Raw genomic sequence first — 9,588 nt, forward strand, 5'->3', positions numbered from 1 at the left:
GAACCTTCTCTGTCACCTAATGAGTTGTATATACCTGAGTATAAACCATTTCTACCCACTGTAAATAAAATGCATCGTATGCGTACTTCTTTTGCTCCTGTTGAAGAATGGCAATATGCCAATCATAGATTTGTTAAAGGTGGCAAATGGCCTCCTCGAACAAAGTTCTGTACTACTTCCTCCTCTTCTAGACAGCCACCAACCCGAGCAGATTGTGCTCCTTTGATAGAACACAATTCTCAGAATACAAATGATCTAGATCAAACTTATCAGATTGGGAATTATCTAACTACTTGGTGCGCACATGCTGAAGAAGTCTTAGATGATTTGGGTTCTCAAAGTGATTTGATTTTAGCCAATCTTAAACTTCTTCATGATGAACAGTCCGCTGAACAGCAGCGTAGAGAAGAGAAAGAGAAAAGAAGAAGACAGAAGAAGAAAAGAGAAGAACAGCCTCCAAAGTTTGTAAAAACAATGGAAATTCCACCTAAATGGGAAACCAGTGATTCCCATGAAGAAGCAGCAGATTTTGCTGAATCTAGTAATAGCCAATTAAGTACTAAAACTGCAATTCCAAAATTTTCCAGTTTGTATAAAAACAAAGGTGAATTGGCTACAATAGAAAATGCTGCAACTCTATTTCCATCGTTTATTATGCCATCCCTGCAGAAAGCAAATCTGCATAAAGACCCTAAATATCCTAGAGTTGAAGAAGATCTCTTTCATACTAATTCCTCTGGATATGTTTTAGATTTAGATAAGTCATCTAATCCAGCAGAATCTATCCGGATTTGGATAGGTGCACTATATCAAATGCAAGTTGTGTCAAAATTGGATAATTTTTCCATTTTCTTGCTGGCGGAGAAACGAATGGCCGGAATTGTTTGGGATTGGTGGATGGGCGCTTCTCAAGAAGAAAGAAACAATGTGGCAGCTTTAGGCTTAGCCACTTTAGAAGTTCTCTTGTTAACTCAATTTGTTCCCGAGCCTCAAGATGAAAAGAAAACAATCATTACAGATTTAACCCGCATGCAATTAACATATTTAAAAGATTTAGATCAGTTTGGATCTGAATTTATGGGTAAAATCTATAAAGCAAATCTTGTTAATGATCATACTCAGAAGATTGCTTTTCTTTCTAAATTACCGGGAAATATAGGGGATATGATAATGAAAGATATTGAAGTCCAAGGCAAAAAGATAGAACAAATCTATTGGATCGATCTCCTATTCAGAAGCCAAGAGAAAGTAAAATATTTGTGCTGGCAGAAACAGGTTCATGATATTTCTCCTAATTTGAATGTGTGTCGTTCTGTTTTACCCTGGACTCCTTTCCGGAAAAGGAAATCAAAAAGATATGGTAAATACAGACCTAAGAGAGTTATCAATCCTAAACGACCATTCCGTAAATTTAGGTATGTGAAAAAGAGGAAACAACAAAAGAAGGATAATGCTTGCTTTATTTGTAAGCAAGAAGGACATTTTGCAAGAAAATGTCCCAAGAGTTCCTCTAACAAACTAAAAGCCTGTTTTGATATTGAAGAATTTGCAGATGATTGGTCTGTTGTTGCTTCTGATGATGAAGTTTCAGATGTATATATTCTGACTGATGCTTCTTTGTCAGATACTGAGTCTGTACATGATATTAGTAATAAGATGAATCTTGCTTATCAAGATTCTGATGATGAATCTGTATATTATGAGGATCACTTAAGTGATGATAGTGATTCTGTTGTTTTTGAAGAAGATGAAACAGAAGAGTATTCTGATACTTCTGTTACTACTACTACAACTGTTGCCACTGAGAATTCTTTACCAAATTTGTTATCTGTTAAATCTCAGCCTATTCAGAATTCTTTATGTCCATATCCAAAAACAGTTGCATCATCTTCCTCTCTCCTCCCTAAACCTAGTTCTGTTGATGAACAAGCCTTTATGAAAAAGATTGTCAGAACTAGTGATATGTTGTATATACCTGTTGAAGTACAAGTTCGTGGTGAATGGATTTCTGTTGATGCTTTTATTGATACCGGTGGCTCCAATAATCTTGCTAGACCGTCACTGTTTAAAGGATTATGGAAGCCCTTACAGAATATCCTTAGATCTGAAACCATTGGTGGTTCTGTTAATCTGACTCATTATGTTGATAACATTTCAATGAAACTTGGGGGGAATATAATTAAGATTTCAGCTATTCAGCATTATGATAACTCAGCAAGTTTATTTCTGGGAATGCCGTTCGTTAATTCAGTGTTGCCTGTTACGATCAGTAATGATAAAATCATTTGTAACATCAAGAAGAAAGCAGTCTCAGTCCCCAGGTTAACTATGGCTAATTCTGAAGCCCGAAAAGATCAGAGTCAGAAAAAGGTAGGATTAAAAAGGCAACCCAAAGAGAGAAAAGAATCTCATGATTGGGAAGAAGTGTTAAAGATTTATGAAGCTAAAGCTCAACCTACCCAAAAGGCCAATAGGGATCCTAATTGGTCTCCTGAACAAATTCAGATATTTGAGGAATTTCTAAAATGTTGTTCTACTAATCCTCAAGCTTTTTGGACAACTCAGAGCCCAAAACAAGAAATTATAACTCTGCATGACAATGGAGTAACTGGAAAATTGATACCCTGTACTCCAGATGAAGAAAAAGAAATGCGCAAACAGATTCAAGAATTGCTAGATCTTAATTTGATTGAAGTAAGTGAATCTCATTATTCCTGTTCTGCATTTCTAGTTCGCAATCATTCTGAGATTGTTCGTGGTAAAGATAGGATGGTGATTAATTATAAGCCTTTAAATGCTATAACTAAGAGCTTTAATTATCCCATGCCTCGACAAGAAACAATCATGCAGAAAATTCATGGCAGTAAGATATTCAGCAAATTTGATATGAAATCAGGATATTATCAGATTCAAATTGCAGAAGAAGATCGTCCAAAAACTGCATTTACATGTCCTGCCGGGTTCTTTCAATGGCGAGTTGTGCCATTTGGTCTCAAAAATGCTCCTGCATTCTTTCAGCGTCGAATGAATCATATTTTTGGTTCATACGATTTTATTGTTGTATATATTGATGATATCCTTGTATTTAGTCCAGATCTCGCCTCTCATTTGAAGCATCTCCACATATTTCTTGAAGAAGCCCGTAATCATGGATTAGTCTTATCTGAGAAGAAAATGGTTTTATTTCAAGACAGTATTGATTTTCTCGGCATCACAGTTCGCCAAGGTAAAATTCAGATGCAGCCTCATGTTTTACAGAAATTATCTGAATTTCCTGATCAATTACAAGATAAGCCAATGATTCAACGATTTTTGGGAATTCTCAATTATGTTCATAAATATATTCCCAATCTTTCTGAAAAGACCTCTCCTATTCGAGAGTTTATTAATGGTGGTTGGTCTGATGAAGCTACTCAAGCGGTTCAGTTGTTAAAGCAAGAATGCCAGACATTACCAACCTTAAAACCGCCTGGTACTGGTTTTCTCATCTTACAGACTGATGCTTCCGACAATTTTTGGGCGGCTACTCTTTTTGAGAGAAGGCAAGAAGGAGAAAATGTTGAAGAAGTTCTATGTGCCTATGCTTCAGGTGAATTCTCTAAACATCAGAAAGGTTATTTTCCTGCTGAAAAAGAAACCCTTGCAATATTCAATGGAATTCAAAAGTTTGAAATTTATTTGGCACCTTCAAAATTCTTGATTCGAACTGACTCAATGAATTTCAAGTATTTCTTGAATGCCAAGATATCTCAGCAATTAGCTCGTGGGCGATTATTAGCATGGCAAATGTGGTTTCAGATGTATGAATTTGATGTTGAATGGATTCCTGGAAATTCTAATTATTTACCTGATGCCTTAACCAGAGAAATGAACAAGGTACATGTACATAGTGAAAGTCTTTTCACCATTGCAGGAACCAGTCCTGCTGATGATTCTTTTGAAACCTTTGTACAGCGTTTTAAGATTTTAGAATATTTGTTATCCGATGTCACTGATCAAATCAAGAAGATAATTGGTCTCCGACTAAGAAGAAATCAGTGGATACAAAGATGTCAAGCTTGGCAACATAAAAATGTTGGCGTTTTTCTAAATCTCAATGAAGAATTGGTAAAGGTTTATCCTCTACCAAATTTACAGGTTAAGCTCTATTTTCAACAGCTCGATGACACTTGGCTCAGTCATTATACTCCAGATATGATTCAAACTCTGAAAACTCTGAATTATTATCAGATTATTGGTGCAATTGAGTTTTCTATTTCTATGTATATTTCTTCTAAAATGTTAGAACTGGAGGAGGTAAATATGAATGGTCTTGTTGAACGCTTTTTGAAATCTCTCAAAATTCCAGATTTATTTGAAGAGATTGAAGCAGCATATCTCCAACAAAATACTGAAGCTTTTGTTAATACTGATTCTTTCCCTCAATTTGAGATGTTTCAGTCTTTTGCTGATTGGGAGATAAGAGATGGTAAGTGTCAGAAGAAACTCCAAGTCAGAGCTTCTCAATGTGTATTAAGGACCTTGCAGTATTTAAGAACATTTACAGAACCTTGGGATTATCAGAATATGGAATTCCGTAATGCTATTGAACCAAATCCTTTTTCACAGCTTTACGGAAAGGATAGTATTATGAAATCTACATTAGCTGAAGATCCAGATCAGATTAAAAAGATTTCATTATGGCTTCAAGATTTTCATTCGTTAAAACTACCGGAGAAACTATCACTGATAAAAACCCTCGAACTTCTGCAAGGAAAACAACGAGTATTTCGATTAATAGTTAATCAGAAGGCTGTTATTACTATTAATGTATATTCTTGTTCATGGTCCGAAGATGCGGTTTGCTTGATCAATCTACTTCTCTCTAATCGTGTCTGTTCTTCAATGGTGTTTGAAATAGGATGGCAAGAACAAGGAAATCTTAGTCATCAATGTAAATTATGGGTTCAATCGAGTATTGAACAATCTGTAAGTATGTTTCAGATTTTTAAATGGGAGTTATTAGATGGGGTTGAACTGGCTGTACAGTCTTTGCCAGATTTCAGAAATAGCAAGAAAGATAATTTCCTTGGAATTGAAATCGATCCCTTTGCATATGTGAACCGATGGAATAAAGATGATTATCTCTTTCCATCTAAAAGTTTAAAGAAGTCTGCAGATTCGATCAGATTTACTTATGACACAGGTCAGAGTTCACATGCTCCACAAAAAGAAGATTCCTCCATTACAATCCACGATCCAAAAGGAAAAGCTAAAGTGAATAGCGAAAAAGAAACCGTATATGTGGATATTTATCAAGATGCTCAAGAACAAAATGACCCTACCTGGGAAAAAGAATATCTATCATGGCTTACATCTTCCTGGAAAGATCCTCAAGATACTTTATCTCATTTATCGTACCATTGGGATAGAGTCAAGACTCCGTCAGATTCCGAGATGGGATATGATAGCGATAGAAGCCCGAAAGGTTCTTGGTAACGAATCTCTTTGTCAGCAATGTGACACTGTTGGTCACATGTTGTGACGAATCTTTGTACAAAAGAAAAAGTTGAGTAGACACCGTCAGTGGAATAAGATACTGACAGGACCCTCAATTATTTCTACTTTTATGTCATGCATTAGGTCAGCTAGATTCGTTTGTTAGGTTATTTAAGAGAGAACTCTCTCATTACCAAAAGACCGAATCCTCCCAGCCAAACTAAGCAAAACCTCGCTACTCAGTCCAGTAAGCTTCTTAATTGAAGCAGACTGTTCCCCCATGTCCAGAAACCTCAGAACAATCCATGCTCTTCCTATGGGTAATTTCAGTTTATGATGTCCTTCCTCCTTCAGTTTCCCTTTCCTCCGTTCTTTTCCTTCCTCCCGGCTCCCTTCTAAAATTCTGCTCGGTGGTTTTTATCTGGTTTCTTGGCGGTGGCCGCTCTTCCACCAGCAGCCCACCGCTTAGCCTCCTGGTGACACCCTTCCATGTCACGTATCATATCCTCTATTTCTTTTATGGTCACGTATATATATATATATATATATATATATCTCTTATGATTTAATAAATTGTATTCCTTTATGTTTTACTAAAGTACTTATTTTAATATAAAGATTATAAGATTATACTAAGTACCCTTTTAATTAATTTATTATATATATTTTTAATCATTTAATTAATTTATTAATATAATTTTTATTAATAATCTGAAATATATAATTTATATAGCCATGTTTTAGGATTTAGTTTAATTTTAACATCTATCTTTTATAATTATGTTTACGTTATACATTTTAAATTTTAGTATTTACCCATTAATCATGATATTTAATACTTATAGTTAATTTAATATATAAATACTAGTGCGGTGTATGTGACACATGCATATGTAGCTATCATATGTATGCATCGTATGCCTGCTATTATTCTTGCGTTCTTTATATTTATAGATAGGTCGTTACATTTATGAGATTGGTATACACGGAATCAACCTTTATGTTTAAAGCATTGACTTTTTGTGCTGCTTCTTTTGTTCTTTGTGGTGGCATCTTGCAACACCATAAAGAAACTGCTTGTAGAATTTCAGCCATGAGAAAAGTCTTTCAAATGCGAAACATGAGCTTTGATACCACTTGATACAATACCATATAAAAAAAACGAAGTACATAAGGCACACAAAGAACACTCACAATATCATTCCTTATTAGTCGCTTTCTCCCACTCTCTCTTTTTCCATTAAAGAAAATGGTCCAAGCCACTGAGTAGATAACTCTGTTGTATTTCTATCTTCTTTTGCACTGAGGCAAAGATTCTGATTTAAGAGGAAACAACAAAATAGTAGTATTTTAAAAAATAATTGTCTACTAATATTTACTTAAAGATTAAGTGTCTAATATTGGCTTTCTACTTATCACAAAAAGAACACTCATTTTTATGTTATCACCAAGATTGGAGGGTATGCTCTTGCATCAAACTTTCAGCCCTGAGATAGTGACTGATTGATCCAAGGGATCAGTAAAGTGCTCAAAATTAAAAGTGTTCAAAAGTGCTCGAAACCTATACCAAAGTGTAAATCTCGATGCCCTGAATCTAATGCAACTTGAATCACTCAAAATTGATATCGTATGCTCTTGATATCACATTCTCATCGTTTTCCCAAATAGATAAAAAATTTGCAGGTTGGATGCAAGACTGCTGACTGGGTAGTCTGTATGATGAATGGGCAAGGTGACGGGGCAATATGACTATACCTCGTGGGCCAATGGCAGGCTACCAAGTGGCCTCTCCATATTGGTTTGAACCTGTTGTGTTTTGATTGGTCGAATTTGTGGTTTGTTGGCCCAATGAATGGGAGCCACATGGGCCAATGGTGGGAAGCTACATGGCCTCCCAACGGTCATATATATATATATATATATATATATATTTTTATGGCCAAACTACCTCCAGGTGAGTCAAATACGAGACTCGTGGGGTGGCAGCACAACGCCTTACCGCTACACTACCGGGTGAGTCTTAATAGACTATGGTGTGAAGTTGTATATAAATTTTAATGGGTTGGTATTTGGGGGATGGGGTCAGAGTTAAGCCCTAGTTCCCGGGCACCCAACGCCCATGAGATCACAGGTAGGAGATCCGAGGGCTCAATATTAACCCAGTCCCAAATCCTCGATAACAAAACAACTCACCATGGTTCGACACGGGTTAGGATACCCCGGTATAATGAAACTAAACCATAGTCGGTCAAGAGTTGGTACACCCCGGTACCACGGGACCCAACCATAATTCGGAGCGTGGGTTCAAACATGGGTTAGTGTGGAGTTGAAAGCTCCGGATCACATGGCGGTTATAGAACCAAATGTTACTGACAACGCCATGTATATGACAGCCAGGTGTGGAAAATGGGGAACAAACTCGAGATATATGGTGACCATATAACAGAAAGTTGAGAGTTAGGGAGCTATGCCGACGAAGGCAGCCAATTAGACCCAACCCCTGGGAACGTGGCCCCATGTGGCCCAAGTTTTCTACCAAAGGCCTTATTGGGCATTTAAACGAAGCAATAAAATGCACTCGAACTGACGGGAATCTCGTGGACGCCAGGAAAATTGATACTCGACGCGCCCTGGAAATGTGAAATTTGTAGAACCATTAACAACCTAGTCTAGTTTGTAGAGCAGTTAGCAGGGAGAACTTATACAGAGCATGACGTCTTCATTTTTTGGCCAAATTGATCCCAACAAGAGCCCAATTGAGGACATAAATTTTACATTCTAAGCACGGTAAATCCATGTAAACACAAATTTTAGCACTTAATGAAAAGGCCCAACATTGGAAGCTGGAATAGGAGATGTAGCCGAGGAGAGGGGTGAAATCCTTTATCATTTTTGTTGTCATGTGTTTCTAATATGGTATATTTGTCTCTATTTTATGTTGTTAACTAAATTTTAAAACCGATATTTTATGTGTTTTGAAAAGTGATCCATTGCTTAAAATACATAAAATTTTACTTGAAAATTTTTCCATTACCTTCAATTTTACATAACATATCACTGATGGAAGGAGTATTGAAGTTCTAGCTACATATTAAAAAAAAGGACTTTGACCTTGAATGATGCAAGTTTTGTTGGTTAGTATTTTTTGAATTTTTTATAAAGAAACTATTGCATTAGGGATGTCAAGCTTTTCCTGATTTCAAGTACAGAGTTTAGAGGCATTTTCCTTCATTACCTACATAGGTGTGGATAAATATAATATCAGAGCTAAAATTAAACTGAATATCCTTTTTTTTTTAATATTGTTTTCTTCTAGGGCATTACGTTCCTCAGTTAGCTCAAGTCATCTACAGACACAACAAGGACATTGAAAATCCAGTCATTAATCTGAAGGGATATATGGTAAGATCCTGTGCAGTTATCACGAATAAAATGTGCATGGTATCATCAAAATAAAATGAGGGACTCCTGAAATGGATAATAGATAACCAAAAATCATTTGGTCTAAGTAGTATGACATAGGAGAAAGTGGGGCAATTATATTCTTATAGTGTGATTAATATGGGGAATAACATGGTTCTTGCAGGTGGGAAATGGAGTTACAGATGATTTCCATGATCGTGTAGGGATTTTTGAATTTATGTGGTCTCATGGTCTGATATCCGACAACACCTTCCGAATGCTCAACATTTTCTGTGAATTTTCCTCTCTTAGGCACCCATCAGTTCTGTTGGATCAGGTGCACAACAAAATTAAATAAACACAGAATTAACACAGCAGAACAATCAAGCACATAGGAGACAATTTTTAACGTGGTTCACCCAACCAATCTGGGCTACGTCCACCAAACATAGGCATCAGGAATTTATTAATCAAATTGGAGATTACATCAAGAAATCCTCACACTCTCTTAGCAAACATCCGAATGGTTGCCTGTTATATAGCCTAGAGAATCTAACAGCCTCATTAATTCCCTCACATCAAATATAGGAGGCATTAACTCCCTCCCAACAACCTGGAGTTAGTCTAGGACCTGAATTCCTATTGTTGTCACCAGCTGAGATTTTCCCTATTTCATTACAAACAGAAAATCTCAACAATCTCCACCTT

The sequence above is a fragment of the Pinus tabuliformis genome, chromosome 8 (genome assembly GCF_031772625.1).
Source record: "Pinus tabuliformis cultivar Carrire ecotype Pingquan chromosome 8, CPIR1, whole genome shotgun sequence".
Lineage (NCBI taxonomy): Eukaryota > Viridiplantae > Streptophyta > Pinopsida > Pinales > Pinaceae > Pinus > Pinus tabuliformis.